Below are 13,403 nucleotides of genomic sequence, written 5' to 3' on the forward strand. Positions count from 1 at the left end.
ACCGCTCTGTGTGGGAGCCTCTCCTGTTATTGTAGAAAATTCGCCCCTTCACCCCCTTATTAATTTCCGGTGACCGATACAGGCTTTCATTCTGGGACGGAAACCCCAGAGTCCCCCTCTTCCGTGAGTCCAGACACATTGACCAACTACCCACCCGAGTGGACAGGCCGTGCGTCCCAGAGCCCGTCCCACAAGTGATTTCTGGAGCATCCTCGCGAAAGGAAGATCTTTGCATCGTGTTCCTAAGGGACCTGCAGATGGCCTTGGCAGCCCGATGACCGAGTGCGTTCCTAGGTCATGGCCCATGGCCCCACTGAAACACTCCCTCGCTCCCGTGAGCCGCGGGTTGGCCGGAAAGAGCTCACTGTGGTCAACCACCCCCACTGATGCATGAGTTCGATGGCCAGTGAGAAGGAGAAATTTTGAAACATTAGATACGGTTTTCTGTGGCTATTATTAGAGATTTTCTTTTATTTTATTAAAACACCCTTTTAAGAGTGAGTTTAAAGAATAGATCCTTTTCCAGAAAAATACTGATAGAAAAAGGATTTTCTAAAATTAGATGCCATGTTGGTACAATAACCTTTTTGCTTTTTATATGAATAGCTAGTCGATAATATGCAGCATCTAGTACAAGTTCGTGACGTCAACTTCTTGCACATAAAACATGTTGATATTTCTCTGCTTTGTGATATTTTGAATAACCTAGAAAGGAAGTAATATGGATTAAGAAAACTCCATCAGATTATTGATGTGTTCATTTATTTGAAATAAATCACATAGGAATTTATGTGCACGAAGTGATACACTAATAGTAAAATTTTTAATTTCACAGTTACCTTTAATCAGTTCAGCTGTGTGTTCATTTACTCACTGATTTATAAAAATGAGAACGCTGAGGCCCTGGGGCTTCAGTGGCTTAAACACGTGATTCCTGTGCTCACTGACCTCAGCACAACAGTGAGAGAAAATGCAGTGTATTGTGCGCTAATTGACGGTTTCGGGTTAGTTGTTTGGAGAAAGAGACCCGGCCCCCATTTCCCCCTCTGACGGACTCCTTCAGAGAAGAGTCCGAGACCCGAAGGGTCTCAGATCATCAGCCTCCCCTCCTCGGGTCCCACACATCGTCTTCGGCGGTAGCCAAACTCCCTAATTCTCTTTGTTTTTGCTTTTTCCTCATGCTGGACGGCCTTCTCGCTGTCTTTTTCTTTCATAGTTAACGCTGGCTGGTTCTTGAAATCCTAGCACAGAGGCCACCCTTACCCAACCTGTTTCTCGTCCCCCGGGGGGTGGGGGGTTAGGTCTCGCCCCTCGTGCCGTGGGAATCGGGTACAACCTGGGGAGCAGACTGGTCCCTTAAGTACACAGAATGACGCCTGGAAGAGAGTCAGTGCACATGTATTCCATTCAATTGATAATCATAGGACTAAAGATTCTCTTAAAAGTGTAGGGATGGATTTCTCTAAATGAATAAGCAAAACAGCTTTAAAAAAAATTCTTATCTTAATTGCCCGTCATAGTTGCCGGCCTGGAGGACTCGCTGCGTCCCGAGTTCACACAGCAGGCTGCCACGTTTCTTCCTTGTGCCCCTGAGATCAGAACGTGTCCATCTGAATTTGGTCCTAGAAGAAAGATGAAGTGTAATTATGATGTCAAATTCCTAAAGAGTTAATAGGATATGGAAAAAGTAAATACCGTATGGTTATTTCTTTTACTTCTGTCAGGGCCAGTTGTCAATGCTTATTTTACTAGAGAAAACTTTATAGGTGATTAAACTAACCTCCAATGTGCTCAGTTTGAGTTTTTAACCCTCTTCCTGTTTTGAAAAAAAGTGCAGCTCGCTGCCAGCGTTAATTTATCACTCATAGGAATGCTACGTTTCCTAGTATCTGACATTTTCGGCGATCGAGAATTACTACATTTTGTAAATGGAAATAGCACTACTAAAAACAGAATGCTATACATAGAATGGTGTCATTTGTTTCCAAAGACTGTAGATGTATACTAGAGCGATGTGAAAATGATAACGAAGCGAGATATTTCGTGGCAAACTTCGGGGGTCAGGTTAGGATGGTAATCCGCGAGTTATCCCGGGGTCAACGCTGCCGCCGCAGGTGCCCCCAGTGACTTTTGTTGGGGCAAATGGGAAATGGGTTGATTGCCATGGAGGGTGGAGTGATTTGTCGAGGTCGTACAGTGAGCTGGTGGCAGAAAAGGAGTCACAGGCTGGTCATTTCATCGAATGCAGAGGAGACCCTGTCCTGTAACTCAAGTGCTGGTAAACGGGACTCGTGTCCGCTTTGCAAACGACACACTTTTATTCTAAGTAGTAGACAGGTTTGCTAAACTATCATTTAACCCTCACCGTATTGGAATTCATGTCAACAGAAAGCCAGCCATTAGTAAGTTCCACTGTGCTAGAGCTGCAGGGCTACATTTGTATTCCGGAAAGAATGTTTTAAAGACAGAATGTCCAAACACACCCAACCGACTTTTTCCATTAGATAACCATTTGCACTAGAACTATATATTCAAAACTGGCCTGTGTCTTTGAACATTTCAAGGATGTTATGTTGACTGGAACTAGATCCTGATGGTCTGCAGCAATTCTAGACACAGCTTCAAAACCATGGCTTGTTCCATACTCCCAGGCTCATGAGTGTCACATTTTTTAAATTGTTTTCATATCATGTCATTATGCTGGCTTCTCAAGTCTTACCATTTATTAACAGCATCCAAAGGGACCTACTGATAGGAACACAGGGCCTTGATGAGCTCATGGTCATTGTCATCCCCGTCTTTGTGTGAAATGTAGCTTTTTAAATTGTTACTGACACTAAAAGTGAACACTAATCACATCTTAATATGAAACAAATTCTGGGCATGACTGTATTTTTCTTTTCCTCGGGAACATGCTCCCTTGCCGACACCAGGCCTGAAACAAAATCCTTCACCTTTGAAAGAAAGGAGCCAGCAAGAGCAGCGACTCTGTAAACACTTCAGTCAAAGCCTGATACCAAATATAGCGTTACGTTAGTTAGACGCACGTAGGCACGGCCTCCCAGCGTCCCGCACGGTTAATCTCCGAGTCCTGCATGTCAGTCACACCTCCTTCGCATACCTGGGCCGGAGCCTTAATGGAATTCCTCCTCATTATTTCAGCGATAGCTTACTTCCTCTGCTTTTCCAATTGGCCGCTCGCGGTGCCAACTTCTTCGAGGAGCATTTTCTTACCTAAGCAACACCATAATGTTGTAATATATGCTGACAGTTCATTTATTCAGCTCTTCTTGTTCCAAGTGTTTTTATGTTCAATTACTGAAATTTAATCATCAGAAGAGATTGAATTTTCCCTAGATCGTGCAGCTTTGCTTCGATGTTAATAGGGCATTACCGAAATATAAGATTTCAAAGGTTTAAAAACTCACTATCAAGAAAATTCATTAAGCTTCACACTGATCACCTTGGAAATCGTAGATGAGAGCTGTGTAAATGGTCACATGTAAATCACATATTTTGAGAGGAGTTCATTTGAGATTATAACAAACCAAGTCAATGATTGTTCATGGCCGCCTAGACAATTTGCGAGTTTTTGGGGTTACCCCCCACCCTGCTCCAATTTCTTCAAGTTCTCGTGGACGGTGCTTTTTGGTTTTATTTTACAGCCTTCTTCCTTGATGTTATGTTAATCTTTTATCAGCATGTCGAAAACACTTTTTCTATAAGTCCATTTCTATGCTAATAGAGACAGAGACCAGAGGGAAGACCAACCCCTCTACCCTCTAACGAGCCTGTTGTTTTAGACTTTCAGATTCTTTTGCTGACCACTGATTACACTGTGCGTGGGCTTTTTTTTTTTCTTTTAATGTTGTTGTGTAAGGTACAAAGCAAATATTAAATATTATTTTTGGTTCTGATACAAGGAAATTCGGGAGCTCTGTTTACCAGTCTTTGTAGAGAAAACCACCAATTAAGCCATCCTAGTTGGCTAAAGAGCATCTGTGCTTTAATTTGAATCTAACTCCTTCATGTGATCTCAAAAACGAAGGCCTTTAAGTTTGACCTAGGGAATGGTTCAAATCAGTTAACGAGCTAAATGTAAAAATACTGCAATTTCCAATTATTGCTATATGATAAAAGTTTCTATACCACAATTAATGATTCTTGATCTTTCTGACGACACAAAGATTTTCTTAATGAGTACGTATAGCTTATGACCCACATAAAGTACCTCTGTTGAAAATAAAACTTAAATGCATTTGATACAAATATCTAGTCCAGTCTGTGGTAAGTGAAAGGCGACAATACCGAAATGACTTCTGTCACTGTTTCTTAAAAGAGCTTCTCGGCTCGGGTGTGTGTGAGGGTGTGTGTTTGCATGTAGTCAGTTTGCAAAGTGCCAAGGCAAGGACATTCTTCTTCGTTTTGATTCCTTTCATACTTAGAAATATAAATCTATCCTTTGTGCTGAAATCGGCCAACTTGTTTCCTGTTCAAATGTCTGTTAAATTTTTAGACTAAAAAAGGCGGGGGGGTTATGTACATTATAAGTCTTTTTCTTTCTTTGTTCTTTATGTTTTGAAGTTATAACCAGCAACTATGGTGGCCCCAGTAGGAATTCGCCGGGATTTGGAATCAGGGAGCAATCTGCCAGCTCATCCCCCCAGACTCCCCGGCCGCGTGTCCACAGGCCGCCTGGTCTACCTGTCTGTAACGAGGAGTGTAATACCTGCCTGGCAGGCTTGTTATGGGGATGAGATGAGATAATATTTGTAAAGAACTGAGTGCAGCCCCACATCTAAGGGGAGCTTTAAAAATGGTCTACATCATTTTGCTAGAAGCTCTCCAGGTCTAAAAGCACATTTAAGTCAAAGGAAAGAGAAGCCCACCAGAGTGGGGAATAGCACTCAAAAGGCGACAGATACACAGACAAACTGCACAGGAGGGAGGCTTCACTCAGAAGGTGGCCCACCTACTGCACTGGACCTAAAAGAAAACAGAAGCTTCGCCCTATGGAGTTGTTTTAAGTGGAGGGAATTTTCAAATCGTACTCAGCTTGATTCATTCCCCAAGCCTCCGTCATCCCATGCGGTGAAAATTCATTATAATGTTTCCACAAGCAGTAAGTCCTACCTTTACAAATCACAGCCAAAAGCTCAAAGCAATGAATGTTTCCCCGTCTTCCTGAAATAGAAGATGATTTAAAACAGGTTTTAGTTTTTCGTGTAGTTAATCTGTTATTAAACGTTAATCTGGAGTATTATTATTATATAACTAGGATGAAAATGGGCCTTTGTTTGGGCAACACATAGAGGTAGGGTTGCAAAAATACTCATCTAACTGGAGAAAGTTTTAGTTCCCTTCACCCTCACAGAAGCATTTTTTGGCTTATTTCAGTCCAAATACTTATTCGTAGAATTAGAAGCCAGAAGGGACTCTAGGCCTGGACTCCCAAACTTTGGCACGCCTCGAAGTTCCCAGGTGCGCTTGTTAGAACACAGATTTCTGGGTCCCATCCTGGAAACTCTGATTCAGTAGGTCTGGAGTGGAGCCTGACAATGTGCATCTCTAATAAGTCTCCAAGTGATGCTCATGCCGCCGGTCTGAGGACACGCTGCACTGCCCTCGAGATCATCTTTTTAACCGCTCAGACTTGTTGCTGTTTAATGTTAGGGAGATTATTGTCAGATATTTTATAGAGATGCTTCTTCTGTGTACCTACCTGGCTGTCTGTTCTTTACACTCAAAGATATTTTTAAAAAATAAAAAGAAGGCTGAAGAGGGTAGATCGATGTGAGGCAGTAGATTTCAGAGCAAAGCATAGTACCCAGCATCAAAGAAATTGTTTCATAATAATAACGAGACCGATTCATCACGAGGACACAGTCCTGAGTGTTTATGACCTATTAACAAAGCTTCAAAATAGAGGAAGCAAACACTAACAGAATGGCAAGGAGAAATGGACAGATCTACAGTTACAGTCAGAGATCTCAGCGCCTGTCACTCAATAATTGAGAGAACAGCTAGAGAGAAAATCAGTAAGGACGTAGAAGACTTGAACACCATCAGCCAGCTGAACCAAGTGACATTTACAGAGCTCTCCACCGAACATGACACACTTTCTTTTCAAGTACACACGAAACATTCGCCTACGCAGACCGTATTCTAGGCCATGATACAAGCCTCAATAAATCTAAAGGGATTCGTGTTACACAAACTATGTTCTCTGCCACAATGGGGTTAAATTACAAAATCCATAACAGAATAATATGTGGAAAATCTCCAATATTCGGAAGCTAAAAAGCACACTTCTAAATAATGGATAGGTCCAAGAAGAAATCACAAAGGAAAGTATATTTTGAATTGAATGACAATGAAAATACAACTTGTTAAAAGTTGTGAGCGTAGCTAAAGCACCATTATAGGGAAATGCATAGCACTAAATGACCGTATTAGAGAAGAAAGGTCTCAGATCAACTACCTCAGCTTCCACCTCAATGAACCAAAAAAAAAAGAGCAAATGAACCCAAAGTAAGCAGGAGAAAAAGAAAAGTAGCAGAAGAAAGGAAATGACAAAGATTAAAGCAGAAATCAGTGAAATAGTAAACAGAGAAAGAATAAAGAAAACCAGTAAAACCAACACCTGGTTCTTTAAGATCAGTAAAATCGATAAACCTCTAGCCAGACTGGAGGTCAAGACAAAAGAGAAGAAGAACACAAATTTCCACTGCGGGGACGAGGGAGAACATCACTCCAGAACGTTAAAAGGATAATAAGGGAATGTCATGAACAGCTTCATGCCGTGAATTCAGCAATTTATGTAAGATGCTAAGTAAACTAAGTCAAACAGAAACTGTATGGTTCCTCTTATACCTGGAATTAAAAAAAAAAAAAAGGAACAAACAAAGTGAAACTCACAGATCCAGATAGGTAGGTGGAGAGGGGAGGGGGTTTGGGAGGTGGGGAAATGGGAGGGGTGGGTCACGAGGCACAAGCTTCCCATTACAGAATAAATCAGGACATGTGACGTGCGGCCCAGCAAACCCTGCCGTGTGCCGTGTGCCGTGTGGGGGAGTCGTCCAGAGTGGATCTGGAGGGTTCCCATCGTAAGGAGCATGTTTTTTCTTTTCTTTCTATTTGTATCTGTGTAAGTTGATGAACGTTAACTACACCTATTGTGATAATCATTTCACAATATGTGTAAATCAAACCACCATGCCGTATGTATACCTTAAACTTAAAACACACACACACACACACACTTCACACCCATTAGGATGGCTACTATCGAAAACATAGAAAATAATAAACGTTGGCAATTGGAACTCTTGTGCACTGTTGGTGAGAATGTGAAATGAGTGGTACGGTTCCTTAAAGAATTACACACAGCATTGCCATTTGGTCCAGCAACTTCACTTCTGGGCGCATACCCAAAAGGATTGAAAGGAGGGATTCAAAGAGGCATCGGTGCACCCACGTTCCCAGCAGCGTCATTTGCGGTAGGCGGAATGTGGGAGCAGCCCAAGTGTCCGTCGACAGGCGAACTGATGAACAAGACGCGGTCTATACACGTAACAGGACGTGGTTCAGCCTTAAGGCTCCTTAAAGTAAACCGGTTGTATTTGTGTTGGAGCGTACCATGTCACGAAAAGGAGGGAAATCCTGACACATTCGTCTACGACATGGATGAACCTCGAGGACATTACACCAAGTGAAATAAGTCAGCCAAAGGAAGGCAAACACTTGTGATGAGGTCCCTGGGTCGCAAAGCCGGAAAGTATAGTGCTGGTTACTAGGGTCTGGGCGTACACTTTAAAACGGTAAATTATGTCTGTTTCGCCAGAAGGAGAAAACAGAAGCCAGAGAGAATCCGCGCCTGACCACAGTCCCGCCGGGTGCCCAGTTCTCGGTCAGCACTACGGCCATGACAGTGGCCCGGAGGCAGGAAGACCCCTGTTTCTCGAGACGTGCCCTCCGTCTTCTCTAGGGGAGGCTCATTTGAAGCCCGCAGGACCCGAGTCGGGCGAGGCCTCGTCTTCTCCTGGCCTCCCATCCCGTATCAGCGGGGTCGCTCTGTCCTGGGGTCGCTAGGTTTGTGCTGGCTACGCTGTTTTCCAGAACTAGACCCGGGAGTTGGTTAGGTAGTGGAACGAAGATAATAAAGTCATAAAGAAAAGCAAAGGAATGATTATCACAAAAAACGAAGAGTGTTGTCTCCACTCGGGAAGGGAATGGAAGGCAGCCGGGGAGGTGGCTTCCTCAGATCTTCAAGATGCTAGCCATGTTCTGTTTCTTATCCTGGGAGGTGGGTACATGGATGTCGGTTTTTAAATATATATCTACGTATCTATATATCTATATATTTATATACATATGTATTTATAAAATTGTAGTATGCTTTGTGTCATGCTTTTCATAACTAGACTCTTTAAAAACATTTTAATTACTTAAATGACAGAGTGAGTGCAGCAGCAGGCATGGCATAGTCTTCAGTTTGTGGTGATGGGTTTGCTTTTCGGCATCACGTTTTGAACGTCTTCCTTTTATGAGTCTGTAGTTTAACGTGCTTCATGATTTGCTGGACGTAATTGCTCAGTCTCCGTGCGTGAGTCAGGATGCCTGGCCTCCCTTTGCTGCCCTACACTTCAGCTTCGGTTCCCACAGGTTCTGTGTTTATTTGGTAACAGAGACTCCTGAAAGTGTAAGCCGGTTGTATTTGCATTGGAGCTTACAATCCGTCGTAAGCCTCGCCTGTGAGGGGTTGAGCTCTCGAATTTGGCTGTCCATGGCTACGTATCCATTCTTCGTATTCACTTTGGAGGGTTCTGAAGTCATGACTGGACCCTCCTTTCTCCGTGTATTTTGCATGCCGTATTCCTGAGTACTAACGGTCTCGTAGCCATAACAACATTACGCACGCCCTTCTTTCTGCCACTGCGAAGCCCAGTCCACACGAATGTGCCTGTACTTGACATGCTTCTGTTGAAATGTGTTCGTTTCTCTGCATTTCCCATCAGGTTGCAAGCTCCTTGAGAACAAAGTTCGTGCCTTCTTCCTTATCTTTCTCTCTTCACTGCAAGATCACATTTATTATATGTTGGCTAAATAAGAAATACTGCGTTTGAGGCAGAGAGAGCAACGTGAACAAAGCACGGAGGCGCCAGGGCCCTGCGGGGCTGGGCCGGGAGAGAGCCATGGGGCGCAGGCTGGAGGAGCAGGCGGGGTTAGGTCGGAAGCACCCTGGTTGTCACTTTTAGAACTTCGAACTCGATTCTGCAGACAGTGGTTCCCAAGGGACGGTTTTTAAGGATGACGTGGCACGTCGGGTGTGTGTTGTAGAAGAAACTCTGTCCGTGTCCGCGTGTTAGATGCGGTGGAGAGAGACTGGAGACAACCGTCAGGAGGCAGGCCAGAGCGCGGAGGAAGGACGGGCCGGCCCTGGGTCGCGCCCTTTCTCCTGACGCCATTCGCGTAACTGTGTCTCGGCTCCTGAAGCTGTTTTGAGCGAGGTGTAATGGACATGAAGTTTTTCCGAACCTTGGGAGTAGGACATTTCATTTCAAATACGCACAGCTAAGCATTCTTTTTAGGCCTCCACACACATGGACATATAAATATTTACATGTCTATGTATATTTATATATGTATAATATTTAAATATTGGAAGATATTCTCAAAGTTTCGATACTTGTCATTAATTGCAAATTTGATCATTCTTAAGGCTAGTTTTCTTTAGACTCGTTTAGCCGGTTTCTTTGCTGTCTTATAATTTTCATTTTTATATCGAACATTCTTTTTCATACAATCAGCAAATTTTAAAGCTTCTCCCCCATCGTGTGTGTGTGTGTGTGTTTGTACATGTACATGTGCGTGTGTGTGTGTTTGTACATGTACACGTGTGTGTGCATGTGTGCGTTTGTGTTTATGCGCGTGTGCACGCCATGGGAAGGCGTGTTGTAGCTGTAGGAGATGAGGCAGAGGGGGAGGAATGCAGGAAGAGAGAAGCTAAGGGAGGCACCTGCTGGAGGAACCCCGGCCTGCGGCTGTGAGGTACGGGTGTCTCGGTTGAGTCCTATATTAAGGTAAAATCTTCAATTTAACTTAACTGAGAACCTGTTTTATAAGTTCACCCAGAAATAATCAGTGTCTAAAATTCCAACAAACAATTAAGAAACGGAAAATATGAATACCAGCTGATGTTTTGATGGTAGTAAGGAATTATTGTTAACCCTTTTTAGGTACGACAGTCGTGCTATGGTAATGTTTTTTAAAAGAGTCCTTACCTTTTGGTGGTTCATACTAAAAAGTTTATCAATGAAATTATATAGTAGTTGGGATTTACTTTAAATTAATCCAGGAGCTGGGGGAGTGGGAGAGGAGGGGCCAGATGGAGCAGGATTGTCGAAGCTGGGGCGTGGCTTCGTGGGGTTCGTGGGCTTCGTGGGGATGCTCTTTACTTTTGTATAGGGTTGAGGTTTTTTTTGTATAGTAAGTACTTTTAGAAAAAGAAAGAAACAAGGTTCAGGGAACTGATTCAGCTCCCCAAACTCATAGGTCTTTGATTGATAATCAGACATGCAACCGTGCCTCAGTTTTAACCATCTGTTTGTCTGTCTCGTCTATTTTTCAATCTATCTACTTGTCTATAGGCTTTGACTTATTTTAAAAAAAAAAAAAGTCATATGGTGATTAAAAAAATTCTCAGCTATGTATTTTAAATGATAGAATCGAGGAAAAGTCTTAAAAATAAGACAGGTAACATATACAAAATGCATATGATAAGTTTATGTGCATTTACTAGAGATGCATCAGGAATTTGCCCATTAACTTCTTGGCAGTCCTTGTAAAACACAGAACATGGTCAGTTTTGTGAATCACCGCATCAGCTGGTAAATCTAGCTGTCAGGTGACTTGAAGCATATTCATGCGAATGGTTTATATGGCTGCACCTTGAGACCTGTTGACAAGGTGAAGAGAAGGAAAGTGAAGGGAAAGAAAAGCTAACATTTGTCGAGCGTCTACCAAGGGTCAGGTGCTGGGCTAGAGGCTCATGTCATTGTTAGCGGCCTTGCCACCCTTAATAACGGTTCTTACCCGCATTTGCTTGGGAAGGTGTCTTTTTTTTTTTTTTCAACTTGTTCCCAAAGTTTGGGCACTTGCCAAGACTTTGTACTTATTCTGTTTCCTTACTACAGAAAAGTGTGAGTCTATGGCCACGCCACCCCGAACGTGCCCAATCTTGTCTGATCTCGGAAGCCAAGCGGGGTCGGGCCTGGTTAGTACTTGGATGGGAGACCGCCTAGGAAGACCAGGTGCTGTAGCCGTTTAAAGACAGCGCGTGTGTGTGTCCGTGTGTGCGTGTGTGTGTTTTTAACATCAGCGCCCAATTTCAGTGCTACCTTTTGGCGTCAGGGACAGACACTTGAGAACGACTAGTTGCGGATGAAATTTTTCTGTAGGAAAGATTTCCCCGTTGTGCTTATTTTCCACATTTTCAGCCTCGTGGCGCAACGCGCCCTGATGTAATCAGCCGCCTCTGTCCGGAGAGCTGCTCTTGCCCGGGCGTGCCCTGCCTCGGACCAGGCAGCAAGCTCGCGTTCCCGACACCTTCCCGCCCGCTGGGTCCTCGGTCCCCTGGCGTCCATCCGCACGGGCCCCGCCCCCCGGCGGACACTGTGGCCTGCAGCCCGACAGGTGCGGCTGCCCTCCCGTGGTCGGGACTGGCCCCCTGCCGTCCCCCTCCCCTCCCCCCGCCCGCCCTTCCCACGCGGCAGCCAGATCGGTTTGCCACAGTGCGGTGCGGGTTGCATCGTTCCTCCGCTTAAATACTTCGGAGAGGCGGCCTTCAGACGTTTCCGCTGTGACTTACAATAAGAAATCAGTTTAACATTGTGACCCAATAGACCCATAAATACATGTCAGCAAGGTTCGTGATTTCTGTTCTGTCCTAGTCAGTCCTGTCCTATTTTGATCTCTTTTGTGGAAAGAGTAGTGCTGGTCGAAACCCTCGGAAGCGGTTTCGGAGCCAATTCATGGATGAGGCCGTGCGGTGTGCACGGCTCCACCGTTTAGGACTCTGGCTGAGCAAAGGCCGAAAACCGCCCCCCGGACCCAGGGTGGTGGGCTTTGTACCCTCTGCCATCTGCTCGCCTCTGCAGCCCCAACACTTGCTCTTCCGTCACTTAACGTCCCGGCTGTCCCGAGCCCCCGACGACTGCCCCCGAGCGATGCCGCCCTCTTCCGCCTTCGACGGGTCTGTCCCCGCCCTCCCCGCTCTGCCTGGTCGATTCTTCAGGTCCTACAGTGTCAGCTTCCATCAGGAAGTGTGACCCTGATTGTGCAAAGGGTGTGTCCCATGCCAGTCTCCGGGCCGAACCCTTCACACGGATTACGTCGTGTAGGCCTCAGTCACCAGGACAGGTGCATCGGAAGTCCCCGTCGGATGAACTCACTCCACTTCATGCTTCTGCAGTTGCTGTTTAGGACAAGAAGAATGTGGATGTATTCCGTATCCTAGAATTTCTCCAGGACTGAGAATCCACTTCTTAGGTTGGCTGCCCTCCTGAGCGTTTGTCTCTATATGTCCATTGCGCCCGTGGCCAGCGGGTCATCCGTGGGCACAAATGCTGCAGGGGGTGTCGGCATTTCTTCAGGCTCGCAAAGGAAGTGCAGTCTATCCGGTTATCTGGAAGTCGGGGGAGAACGCAGCAAGATCCGAACATCCGCCTCAGCGTTTTATGTTGTTAATTCCTTTTCTTTGATGGTTGCTTTTAAGGCCTACTTTAATCTAGCGAGTCCTGTTATTAGAAGTGTACTGAATCAGGCTATAAATTTATGCAGCCACGCTCAAGGAAATTTAGATCTTTAATCTGAATAAGGGTCACGATACCAAGTCATAGTATGTTATGCAGAATACAAAGCCGGAAGGTAAACTGGTTGAAAATTACGAACCCACTTTGCGCTACGGTGAGTCAGAGCCGCTCGGGTCCCTGGGAAACGGGATGGACAGAGTAAATAGCTCCAACTTCAGGTAATTATTACTATTTACAAACGGTAACGACCCACGGCAGGTAAATAGTCCTCGAAAGGCCATTGTAAGGTAAAAATAGGCCGAATGTTCTCAAGCTCAGGAATTCTGTAATGATGTCACAGCTGCAGACGTACCAAGAAGGGCCTCGTAAATTCCACTCTGGCTGGTCTGAGGTCATTTAGTGCTGTTCTGATAATATATGTTCTTGAATAGGAAAAGAAAATAGCTCTCATCGGTTACAAGAAATACAATTTTCAAAGGAAGAGTATACTATATATCCTTAAAAGATACTGTTAACCTGAGTTCCTAAACTGATCATTAGCTGGTTTCTAAAAATCAGGAACCACTTATAAAAACACGTAATTTCGAGGTG

At 44.6% G+C, this 13,403-nt stretch overlaps 1 protein-coding gene and 1 pseudogene across 6 annotated transcripts in view; both read left to right on the plus strand.

The window, feature by feature from the left end:
• The window catches only part of STAU2 (staufen double-stranded RNA binding protein 2), a 202,732-nt gene that overhangs the window by 145,307 nt on the left and 44,022 nt on the right, over positions 1 to 13,403 (plus strand). The window lies entirely within an intron of this gene.
• On the plus strand, positions 11,206 to 11,324 carry LOC118612059 (annotated as a pseudogene).

Source organism: Rousettus aegyptiacus, unplaced genomic scaffold (assembly GCF_014176215.1).
Source record: "Rousettus aegyptiacus isolate mRouAeg1 unplaced genomic scaffold, mRouAeg1.p scaffold_m13_p_15, whole genome shotgun sequence".
Taxonomy (NCBI): Eukaryota; Metazoa; Chordata; class Mammalia; order Chiroptera; family Pteropodidae; genus Rousettus; species Rousettus aegyptiacus.